Here is a 13543-nt window from a genome sequence, read left to right on the forward strand (position 1 = left end):
TAAAGCACTCTCAAAACCGGCCGAAAATCTCAAACTGAATCATATCAGACATCAAAAACTCTCAAAACCTGCCGCAAAATCTCAAACTGAATCAATCAGACTTCAAAACTCTCAAAATCGGCCGAAAATCTCAAACTGAATCAATCACGACTTCAAAACTCTCAAAACCGGCCGAAAAATCTCAAACTGAATCAATCAGACTTCAAAACTCCTCAAACTCGGCCGAAAATCTCAAACTGAATCAATCAGACTTCAAAACTCTCAAAATCGGCCGAAAATCTCAAACTGAATCAATCAGACTTCAAAACTCTCAAAACCGGCCGAAAATCTCAAACTGAATCAATCAGACTTCAAAACTCTCAAAACCGGCCGAAAATCTCAAACTGAATCAATCAGACTTCAAAACTCTCAAAACCGGCCGAAAATCTCAAACTGAATCAATCAGACTTCAAAACTCTCAAAACCGGCCGAAAATCTCAAACTGAATCAATCAGACTTCAAAACTCTCAAAACCGGCCGAAAATCTCAAACTGAATCAATCAGACTTCAAAACTCTCAAAACGGCCGAAAATCTCAAACTGAATCAATCAGACTTCAAAACTCTCAAAATCCGGCCGAAAATCTCAAACTGAATCAATCAGACTTCAAACTCTCAAAACGGCCGAAAATCTCAACTGAATCAATCAGACTTCAAAACTCTCAAAACCGGCGAAAATCTCAAACTGAATCAATCAGACTTCAAAACTCTCAAAACCGGCCGAAAATCTCAAACTGAATCAATCAGACTTCAAAACTCTCAAAATCCGGCCGAAAATCTCAAACTGAATCAATCAGACTTCAAAACTCTCAAAACCGGCCGAAAATCTCAAACTGAATCAATCAGACTTCAAAACTCTCAAAACGGCCGAAAATCTCAAACTGAATCAATCAGACTTCAAAAACTCTCAAAACCGGCCGAAAATCTCAACTGAATCAATCAGACTTCAAAACTCTCAAAACCGGCCGAAAATCTCAAACTGAATCAATCAGACTTCAAAACTCTCAAAACCGGCCGAAAATCTCAAACTGAATCAATCAGACTTCAAAACTCTCAAAACCGGCCGAAAATCTCAAACTGAATCAATCAGACTTCAAAACTCTCAAAACCGGCCGAAAATCTCAAACTGAATCAATCAGACTTCAAAACTCTCAAAACCGGCCGAAAATCTCAAACTGAATCAATCAGACTTCAAAACTCTCAAAACTCGGCCGAAAATCTCAAACTGAATCAATCAGACTTCAAAACTCTCAAAATCGGCCGAAAATCTCAAACTGAATCAATCAGACTTCAAAACTCTCAAAATCGGCCGAAAATCTCAAACTGAATCAATCAGACTTCAAAACTCTCAAAAACCGGCCGAAAATCTCAAACTGAATCAATCAGACTTCAAAACTCTCAAAACCGGCCGAAAATCTCAAACTGAATCAATCAGACTTCAAAACTCTCAAAACGGCCGAAAATCTCAAACTGAATCAATCAGACTTCAAAACTCTCAAAACCGGCCGAAAAATCTCAAACTGAATCAATCAGACTTCAAAAACTCTCAAAACCGGCCGAAAATCTCAAACTGAATCAATCAGACTTCAAAACTCTCAAAATCGTCCGAAAATCCCAAACTGAATCAATCAGACTTCAAAACTCTCAAAATCGGCCGAAAATCTCAAACTAATCAATCAGACTTCAAACTCACAAAATCGGCCGAAAATCTCAAAGTGAATCAATCAGACTTCAAAACTCTCAAAACCGGCCGAAAATCTCAAACTGAATCAATCAGACTTCAAAACTCTCAAAAACCGGCCGAAAATCTCAAACTGAATCAATCAGACTTCAAACTCTCAAAATCGGCCGAAAATCTCAAACTGAATCAATCAGACTTCAAAACTCTCAAAACCGGCCGAAAATCTCAAACTGAATCAATCAGACTTCAAAACTCTCAAAATCGGCCGAAAATCTCAAACTGAATCAATCAGACTTCAAAACTCTCAAAACCGGCCGAAAATCTCAAACTGAATCAATCAGACTTCAAAACTCTCAAAACCGGCCGAAAATCTCAAACTGAATCAATCAGACTTCAAAACTCTCAAAACCGGCCGAAAATCTCAAACTGAATCAATCAGACTTCAAAACTCTCAAAACCGGCCGAAAATCTCAAACTGAATCAATCAGACTTCAAAACTCTCAAAACCGGCCGAAAATCTCAAACTGAATCAATCAGACTTCAATACTCTCAAAACCGGCCGAAAATCTCAAACTGAATCAATCAGACTTCAAAACTCTCAAAATCGGCCGAAAATCTCAAACTGAATCAATCAGACTTCAAAACTCTCAAAATCCGGCCGAAAATCTCAAACTGAATCAATCAGACTTCAAAACTCTCAAAATCCGGCCGAAAATCTCAAACTGAATCAATCAGACTTCAAAACTCTCAAAACCCGGCCGAAAATCTCAAACTGAATCAATCAGACTTCAAAACTCTCAAAACCGGCCGAAAATCTCAAACTGAATCAATCAGACTTCAAAACTCTCAAAACCGGCCGAAAATCTCAAACTGAATCAATCAGACTTCAAAACTCTCAAAACCGGCCGAAAATCTCAAACTGAATCAATCAGACTTCAAAACTCTCAAAACCGGCCGAAAATCTCAAACTGAATCAATCAGACTTCAAAACTCTCAAAACCGGCCGAAAATCTCAAACTGAATCAATCAGACTTCAAAACTCTCAAAATCGTCCGAAAATCCAAACTGAATCAATCAGACTTCAAAACTCTCAAAATCGGCCAAAATCTCAAACTGAATCAATCAGACTTCAAAACTCTCAAAATCGGCCGAAAATCTCAAAGTGAATCAATCAGACTTCAAAACTCTCAAAACCGGCCGAAAATCTCAAACTGAATCAATCAGACTTCAAAACTCTCAAAACCGGCCGAAAATCTCAAACTGAATCAATCAGACTTCAAAACTCTCAAAATCGGCCGAAAATCTCAAACTGAATCAATCAGACTTCAAAACTCTCAAAATCGGCCGAAAATCTCAAAGTGAATCAATCAGACTTCAAAACTCTCAAAATCGGCCGAAAATCTCAAACTGAATCAATCAGACTTCAAAACTCTCAAAACGGCCGAAAATCTCAAACTGAATCAATCAGACTTCAAAACTCTCAAAACCGGCCGAAAATCTCAAACTGAATCAATCAGACTTCAAAATTCTCAAAATCGGCCGAAAATCTCAAACTGAATCAATCAGACTTCAAAACTCTCAAAACCGGCCGAAAATCTCAAACTGAATCAATCAGACTTCAAAACTCTCAAAATCGGCCGAAAATCTCAAACTGAATCAATCAGACTTCAAAACTCTCAAAACGGCCGAAAATCTCAAACTGAATCAATCAGACTTCAAAACTCTCAAAAACCGGCCGAAAATCTCAAACTGAATCAATCAGACTTCAAAACTCTCAAACCGGCCGAAAATCTCAAACTGAATCAATCAGACTTCAAAACTCTCAAAACCGGCCGAAAATCTCAAACTGAATCAATCAGACTTCAAAACTCTCAAAACCGGCCGAAAATCTCAAACTGAATCAATCAGACTTCAAAACTCTCAAAACCGGCCGAAAATCTCAAACTGAATCAATCAGACTTCAAAACTCTCAAAACCGGCCGAAAATCTCAAACTGAATCAATCATACTTCGAAAACTCTCAAAACCGGCCGAAAATCTCAAACTGAATCAATCAGACTTCAAAACTCTCTCAAAATCGGCCGAAAATCTCAAACTGAATCAATCAGACTTCAAAACTCTCAAAACCGGCCGAAAATCTCAAACTGAATCAATCAGACTTCAAAACTCTCAAAACCGGACGAAAATCTCAAACTGAATCAATCAGACTTCAAAACTCTCAAAAACCGGCCGAAAATCTCAAACTGAATCAATCAGACTTCAAAACTCTCAAAACCGGCCGAAAATCTCAAACTGAATCAATCAGACTTCAAAATTCTCAAAATCGGCCGAAAATCTCAAAACTGAATCAATCAGACTTCAAAAACTCTCAAAACCGGCGAAAATCTCAAACTGAATCAATCAGACTTCAAAACTCTCAAAATCGGCCGAAAATCTCAAACTGAATCAATCAGACTTCAAAACTCTCAAAACCGGCCGAAAATCTCAAACTGAATCAATCAGACTTCAAAACTCTCAAAACCGGCCGAAAATCTCAACTGAATCAATCAGACTTCAAAACTCTCAAAACCGCCGAAAATCTCAAACTGAATCAATCAGACTTCAAAACTCTCAAAACCGGCCGAAAATCTCAAACTGAATCAATCAGACTTCAAAACTCTCAAAACCGGCGAAAATCTCAAACTGAATCAATCAGACTTCAAAACTCTCAAAACCGGCCGAAAATCTCAAACTGAATCAATCAGACTTCAAAACTCTCAAAACCGCCGAAAATCTCAAACTGAATCAATCAGACTTCAAAACTCTCAAAACCGGCCGAAAATCTCAAACTGAATCAATCAGACTTCAAAACTCTCAACAACCGGCCGAAAATCTCAAACTGAATCAATCAGACTTCAAAACTCTCAAAACCGGCCGAAAATCTCAAACTGAATCAATCAGACTTCAAAACTCTCAAAACCGGCCGAAAATCTCAAACTGAATCAATCAGACTTCAAAACTCTCAAAACCGGCCGAAAATCTCAAACTGAATCAATCAGACTTCAAAACTCTCAAAACCGGCCGAAAATCCCAAACTGAATCAATCAGACTTCAAAACTCTCAAACCGGCCGAAAATCTCAAACTGAATCAATCAGACTTCAAAACTCTCAAAACCGGCCGAAAATCTCAAACTGAATCAATCATACTTGAAAACTCTCAAAACCGCCGAAAATCTCAAACTGAATCAATCAGACTTCAAAACTCTCAAAATCGGCCGAAAATCTCAAACTGAATCAATCAGACTTCAAAACTCTCAAAACCGAGCCGAAAATCTCAAACTGAATCAATCAGACTTCAAAACTCTCAAAACCGGCCGAAAATCTCAAACTGAATCAATCAGACTTCAAAACTCTCAAACCGGCCGAAAATCTCAAACTGAATCAATCAGACTTCAAAACTCTCAAAACCGGCCGAAAATCTCAAACTGAATCAATCAGACTTCAAAATTCTCAAAATCGGCCGAAAATCTCAAACTGAATCAATCAGACTTCAAAACTCTCAAAACCGGCCGAAAATCTCAAACTGAATCAATCAGACTTCAAAACTCTCAAAATCGGCCGAAAATCTCAAACTGAATCAATCAGACTTCAAAACTCTCCAACAACCGGCCGAAAATCTCAAACTGAATCAATCAGACTTCAAAACTCTCAAAACCGGCCGAAAATCTCAAACTGAATCAATCAGACTTCAAAACTCTCAAAACCGGCCGAAAATCTCAAACTGAATCAATCAGACTTCAAAACTCTCAAAACCGGCCGAAAATCTCAAACTGAATCAATCAGACTTCAAAACTCTCAAAACCGGCCGAAAATCTCAAACTGAATCAATCAGACTTCAAAACTCTCAAAACCGGCCGAAAATCTCAAACTGAATCAATCAGACTTCAAAACTCTCAAAACCGGCCGAAAATCTCAAACTGAATCAATCAGACTTCAAAACTCTCAAACCGGCCGAAAATCTCAAACTGAATCAATCAGACTTCAAAACTCTCAAAACCGGGCCGAAAATCTCAAACTGAATCAATCAGACTTCAAAACTCTCAAAACCGGCCGAAAATCTCAAACTGAATCAATCAGACTTCAAAACTCTCAAAACCGGCCGAAAATCTCACAACTGAATCATCAGACTTCAAAACTCTCAAAACCGGCCGAAAATCTCAAACTGAATCAATCAGACTTCAAAACTCTCAAAACCGGCCGAAAATCTCAAACTGAATCAATCATACTTGAAAACTCTCAAAACCGGCCGAAAATCTCAAACTGAATCAATCAGACTTCAAAACTCTCAAAATCGGCCGAAAATCTCAAACTGAATCAATCAGACTTCAAAACTCTCAAAACCGGCCGAAAATCTCAAACTGAATCAATCAGACTCAAAACTCTCAAAACGGCCGAAAATCTCAAACTGAATCAATCAGACTTCAAAACTCTCAAAATCGTCCGAAAATCCCAAACTGAATCAATCAGACTTCAAAACTCTCAAATCGGCCCAAAATCTCAAACTAATTCAATCAGACTTCAAAACTCACAAAATCGGCCGAAAATCTCAAAGTGAATCAATCAGACTTCAAAACTCTCAAAACCGGCCGAAAATCTCAAACTGAATCAATCAGAATTCAAAACTCTCAAAACCGGCCGAAAATCTCAAACTGAATCAATCAGACTTCAAAACTCTCAAAATCGGCCGAAAATCTCAAACTGAATCAATCAGACTTCAAAACTCTCAAAATCGGCCGAAAATCTCAAACTGAATCAATCAGACTTCAAAACTCTCAAAATCGGCCGAAAATCTCAAACTGAATCAATCAGACTTCAAAACTCTCAAAACCGGCCGAAAATCTCAAACTGAATCAATCAGACTTCAAAACTCTCAAACCGGCCGAAAATCTCAAACTGAATCAATCAGACTTCAAAACTCTCAAAACCGGCCGAAAATCTCAAACTGAATCAATCAGACTTCAAACTCTCAAAACCGGCCGAAAATCTCAAACTGAATCAATCAGACTTCAAAACTCTCAAAACCGGCCGAAAATCTCAAACTGAATCAATCAGACTTCAATACTCTCAAAACCGGCCGAAAATCTCAAACTGAATCAATCAGACTTCAAAACTCTCAAAATCGGCCGAAAATCTCAAACTGAATCAATCAGACTTCAAAACTCTCAAAATCGGCCGAAAATCTCAAACTGAATCAATCAGACTTCAAAACTCTCAAAAATCGGCCGAAAATCTCAAACTGAATCAATCAGACTTCAAAACTCTCAAAACCGGCCGAAAATCTCAAACTGAATCAATCAGACTTCAAAACTCTCAAAACCGGCCGAAAATCTCAAACTGAATCAATCAGACTTCAAAACTCTCAAAACCGGCCGAAAATCTCAAACTGAATCAATCAGACTTCAAAACTCTCAAAACCGGCCGAAAATCTCAAACTGAATCAATCAGACTTCAAAACTCTCAAAACCGGCCGAAAATCTCAAACTGAATCAATCAGACTTCAAAACTCTCAAACCGGCCGAAAATCTCAAACTGAATCAATCAGACTTCAAAACTCTCAAAATCGTCCGAAAATCTCAAACTGAATCAATCAGACTTCAAAACTCTCAAAATCGGCCCAAAATCTCAAACTGAATCAATCAGACTTCAAAACTCTCAAAATCGGCCGAAATCTCAAAGTGAATCAATCAGACTTCAAAACTCTCAAAACCGCGCGAAAAATCTCAAACTGAATCAATCAGACTTCAAAACTCTCAAAACCGGCCGAAAATCTCAAACTGAATCAATCAGACTTCAAAACTCTCAAAATCGGCCGAAAATCTCAAACTGAATCAATCAGACTTCAAAACTCTCAAAATCGGCCGAAAATCTCAAAGCTGAATCAATCAGACTTCAAAACTCTCAAAATCGGCCGAAAATCTCAAACTGAATCAATCAGACTTCAAAACTCTCAAAACCGGCCGAAAATCTCAAACTGAATCAATCAGACTTCAAAACTCTCAAAAACCGGCCGAAAATCTCAAACTGAATCAATCAGACTTCAAAACTCTCAAAATCGGCCGAAAATCTCAAACTGAATCAATCAGACTTCAAAACTCTCAAAACCGGCCGAAAATCTCAAACTGAATCAATCAGACTTCAAAACTCTCAAAATCGGCCGAAAATCTCAAACTGAATCAATCAGACTTCAAAACTCTCAAAACCGGCCGAAAATCTCAAACTGAATCAATCAGACTTCAAAACTCTCAAAACCGGCCGAAAATCTCAAACTGAATCAATCAGACTTCAAAACTCTCAAAACCGGCCGAAAATCTCAAACTGAATCAATCAGACTTCAAAACTCTCAAAACCGGCCGAAAATCTCAAACTGAATCAATCAGACTTCAAAACTCTCAAAACCGGCCGAAAATCTCAAACTGAATCAATCAGACTTCAAAACTCTCAAAACCGGCCGAAAATCTCAAAACTGAATCAATCAGACTTCAAAACTCTCAAAAACCGGCCGAAAATCTCAAACTGAATCAATCAGACTTGCAAACTCTCAAAACCGGCCGAAAATCTCAAACTGAATCAATCAGACTTCAAAACTCTCAAAATCGGCCGAAAATCTCAAACTGAATCAATCAGACTTCAAAACTCTCAAAACCGGCCGAAAATCTCAAACTGAATCAATCAGACTTCAAAACTCTCAAAACCGGCCGAAAATCTCAAACTGAATCAATCAGACTTCAAACTCTCAAAACCGGCCGAAAATCTCAAACTGAATCAATCAGACTTCAAAACTCTCAAAAACGGCCGAAAATCTCAAACTGAATCAATCAGACTTCAAAACTCTCAAAACCGCCGAAAATCTCAAACTGAATCAATCAGACTTCAAAACTCTCAAAACGGCCGAAAATCTCAAACTGAATCAATCAGACTTCAAAACTCTCAAAAACGGCCGAAAATCTCAAACTGAATCAATCAGACTTCAAAACTCTCAAAACCGGCCGAAATCTCAAACTGAATCAATCAGACTTCAAAACTCTCAAAACCGGCCGAAAATCTCAAACTGAATCAATCAGACTTCAAAACTCTCAAAACCGGCCGAAAATCTCAAACTGAATCAATCAGACTTCAAAACTCTCAAAACCGGCCGAAAATCTCAAACTGAATCAATCAGACTTCAAAACTCTCAAAACCGGCCGAAAATCTCAAACTGAATCAATCAGACTTCAAACTCTCAAAACCGGCCGAAAATCTCAAACTGAATCAATCAGACTTCAAAACTCTCAAAACCGGCCGAAAATCTCAAACTGAATCAATCAGACTTCAAAACTCTCAAAACCGGCCGAAAATCTCAAACTGAATCAATCAGACTTCAAAACTCTCAAAACCGGCCGAAAATCTCAAACTGAATCAATCAGACTTCAAAACTCTCAAAACCGGCCGAAAATCTCAAACTGAATCAATCAGACTTCAAAACTCTCAAAACCGGCCGAAAATCTCAAACTGAATCAATCAGACTTCAAAACTCTCAAAACCGGCCGAAAATCTCAAACTGAATCAATCAGACTTCAAAACTCTCAAAACCGGCCGAAAATCTCAAACTGAATCAATCAGACTTCAAAACTCTCAAAAACCGGCCGAAAATCTCAAACTGAATCAATCAGACTTCAAAACTCTCAAACCGGCCGAAAATCTCAAACTGAATCAATCAGACTTCAAAACTCTCAAAACCGGCCGAAAATTCTCAAACTGAATCAATCAGACTTCAAAACTCTCAAAACGGCCCGAAAATCTCAAACTGAATCAATCAGACTTCAAAACTCTCAAAACCGGCCGAAAATCTCAAACTGAATCAATCAGACTTCAAAACTCTCAAAACCGGCCGAAAATCTCAAACTGAATCAATCAGACTTCAAAACTCTCAAAACCGGCCGAAAATCTCAAACTGAATCAATCAGACTTCAAAACTCTCAAAACCGGCCGAAAATCTCAACTGAATCAATCAGACTTCAAAACTCTCAAACCGGCCGAAAATCTCAAATGAATCAATCAGACTTCAAAACTCTCAAACCGGCCGAAAATCTCAAACTGAATCAATCAGACTTCAAAACTCTCAAAACGGCCGAAAATCTCAAACTGAATCAATCAGACTTCAAAACTCTCAAAACCGGCCGAAAATCTCAAACTGAATCAATCAGACTTCAAAACTCTCAAAACCGGCCGAAAATCTCAAACTGAATCAATCAGACTTCAAAACTCTCAAAAACCGGCCGAAAATCTCAAACTGAATCAATCAGACTTCAAAACTCTCAAAACCGGCCGAAAATCTCAAAACTGAATCAATCAGACTTCAAAACTCTCAAAACCGGCCGAAAATCTCAAACTGAATCAATCAGACTTCAAAACTCTCAAATCGGCCGAAAATCTCAAACTGAATCCAATCAGACTTCAAACTCTCAAAACCGGCCGAAAATCTCAAACTGAATCAATCAGACTTCAAAACTCTCAAAACCGGCCGAAAATCTCAAACTGAATCAATCAGACTTCAAAACTCTCAAAACCGGCCGAAAATCTCAAACTGAATCAATCAGAATCAACTTCAAAACTCTCAAAACCGGCCGAAAATCTCAAACTGAATCAATCAGACTTCAAAACTCTCAAAACCGGCCGAAAATCTCAAACTGAATCAATCAGACTTCAAAACTCTCAAACCGGCCGAAAATCTCAAACTGAATCAATCAGACTTCAATACTCTCAAAAACCGGCCGAAAATCTCAAACTGAATCAATCAGACTTCAAAACTCGCAAAATCGGCCGAAAATCTCAAACTGAATCAATCAGACTTCAAAACTCTCAAAATCGGCCGAAAATCTCAAACTGAATCAATCAGACTTCAAAACTCTCAAACTCGGCCGAAAATCTCAAACTGAATCAATCAGACTTCAAAACTCTCAAAATCGGCCGAAAATCTCAAACTGAATCAATCAGACTTCAAAACTCTCAAAACCGGCCGAAAATCTCAAACTGAATCAATCAGACTTCAAAACTCTCAAAACCGGCCGAAAATCTCAAACTGAATCAATCAGACTTCAAAACTCTCAAAACCGGCGAAAAATCTCAAACTGAATCAATCAGACTTCAAAACTCTCAAAACCGGCCGAAAATCTCAAACTGAATCAATCAGACTTCAAAACTCTCAAAACCGGCCGAAAATCTCAAACTGAATCAATCAGACTTCAATACTCTCAAAACCGGCCGAAAATCTCAAACTGAATCAATCAACTTCAAAACTCTCAAAATCGGCCGAAAATCTCAAACTGAATCAATCAGACTTCAAAACTCTCAAAATCGGCCGAAAATCTCAAACTGAATCAATCAGACTTCAAAACTCTCAAAATCGGCCGAAAATCTCAAACTGAATCAATCAGACTTCAAAACTCTCAAAACCGGCCGAAAATCTCAAACTGAATCAATCAGACTTCAAAACTCTCAAAACCGGCCGAAAATCTCAAACTGAATCAATCAGACTTCAAAACTCTCAAAACCGGCCGAAAATCTCAAACTGAATCAATTCAGACTTCAAAACTCTCAAAACCGGCCGAAAATCTCAAACTGAATCAATCAGACTTCAAAACTCTCAAAACCGGCCGAAAATCTCAAACTGAATCAATCAGTACTTGAAACTCTCAAAACCGGACCGAAAATCTCAAACTGAATCAATCAGACTTCAAAACTCTCAAATCGGCCGAAAATCTCAAACTGAATCAATCAGACTTCAAACTCTCAAAATCGGCCGAAAATCTCAAACTGAATCAATCAGACTTCAAAACTCTCAAAACCGGCCGAAAATCTCAAACTGAATCAATCAGACTTCAAAACTCTCAAAATCGTCCGAAAATCCCAAACTGAATCAATCAGACTTCAAAACTCTCAAATCGGCCCAAAATCTCAAACTGAATCAATCAGACTTCAAAACTCTCAAAATCGGCCGAAAATCTCAAAGTGAATCAATCAGACTTCAAAACTCTCAAAACCGGGCCGAAAATCTCAAACTGAATCAATCAGAATTCAAAACTCTCAAAACCGGCCGAAAATCTCAAACTGAATCAATCAGACTTCAAAACTCTCAAAATCGGCCGAAAATCTCAAACTGAATCAATCAGACTTCAAAACTCTCAAAATCGGCCGAAAATCTCAAAGTGAATCAATCAGACTTCAAAACTCTCAAAATCGGCCGAAAATCTCAAACTGAATCAATCAGACTTCAAAACTCTCAAAACGGCCGAAAATCTCAAACTGAATCAATCAGACTTCAAAACTCTCAAAACCGGCCGAAAATCTCAAACTGAATCAATCAGACTTCAAAATTCTCAAAATCGGCCGAAAATCTCAAACTGAATCAATCAGACTTCAAAACTCTCAAAACCGGCCGAAAATCTCAAACTGAATCAATCAGACTTCAAAACTCTCAAAATCGGCCGAAAATCTCAAACTGAATCAATCAGACTTCAAAACTCTCAAAACGGCCGAAAATCTCAAACTGAATCAATCAGACTTCAAAACTCTCAAAACCGGCCGAAAATCTCAAACTGAATCAATCAGACTTCAAAACTCTCAAAACCGGCCGAAAATCTCAAACTGAATCAATCAGACTTCAAAACTCTCAAAACCGGCCGAAAATCTCAAACTGAATCAATCAGACTTCAAAACTCTCAAAACCGGCCGAAAATCTCAAACTGAATCAATCAGACTTCAAAACTCTCAAAACCGGCCGAAAATCTCAAACTGAATCAATCAGACTTCAAAACTCTCAAAACCGGCCGAAAATCTCAAACTGAATCAATCATACTTGAAAACTCTCAAAACCGGCCGAAAATCTCAAACTGAATCAATCAGACTTCAAAACTCTCAAAATCGGCCGAAAATCTCAAACTGAATCAATCAGACTTCAAAACTCTCAAAACCGGCCGAAAATCTCAAACTGAATCAATCAGACTTCAAAACTCTCAAAACCGGCCGAAAATCTCAAACTGAATCAATCAGACTTCAAAACTCTCAAAACCGGCCGAAAATCTCAAACTGAATCAATCAGACTTCAAAACTCTCAAAACCGGCCGAAAATCTCAAACTGAATCAATCAGACTTCAAAATTCTCAAAATCGGCCGAAATTCTCAAACTGAATCAATCAGACTTCAAAACTCTCAAAACCGGCCGAAAATCTCAAACTGAATCAATCAGACTTCAAAACTCTCAAAATCGGCCGAAAATGTCAAACTGAATCAATCAGACTTCAAAACTCTCAAAACCGGCCGAAAATCTCAAACTGAATCAATCAGACTTCAAAACTCTCAAAACCGGCCGAAAATCTCAAACTGAATCAATCAGACTTCAAAACTCTCAAAACCGGCCGAAAATCTCAAACTGAATCAATCAGACTTCAAAACTCTCAAAACCGGCCGAAAATCTCAAACTGAATCAATCAGACTTCAAAACTCTCAAAACCGGCCGAAAATCTCAAACTGAATCAATCAGACTTCAAAACTCTCAAAACCGGCCGAAAATCTCAAACTGAATCAATCAGACTTCAAAACTCTCAAAATCGGCCGAAAATCTCAAACTGAATCAATCAGACTTCAAAACTCTCAAAACCGGCCGAAAATCTCAAACTGAATCAATCAGACTTCAAAACTCTCAAAACCGGCCGAAAATCTCAAACTGAATCAATCAGACTTCAAAACTCTCAAAATCGGCCGAAAATCTCAAACTGAATCAATCAGACTTCAAAACTCTCAAAATCGGCC

Source organism: Heterodontus francisci, chromosome 43, assembly GCF_036365525.1.
Source record: "Heterodontus francisci isolate sHetFra1 chromosome 43, sHetFra1.hap1, whole genome shotgun sequence".
NCBI lineage: Eukaryota > Metazoa > Chordata > Chondrichthyes > Heterodontiformes > Heterodontidae > Heterodontus > Heterodontus francisci.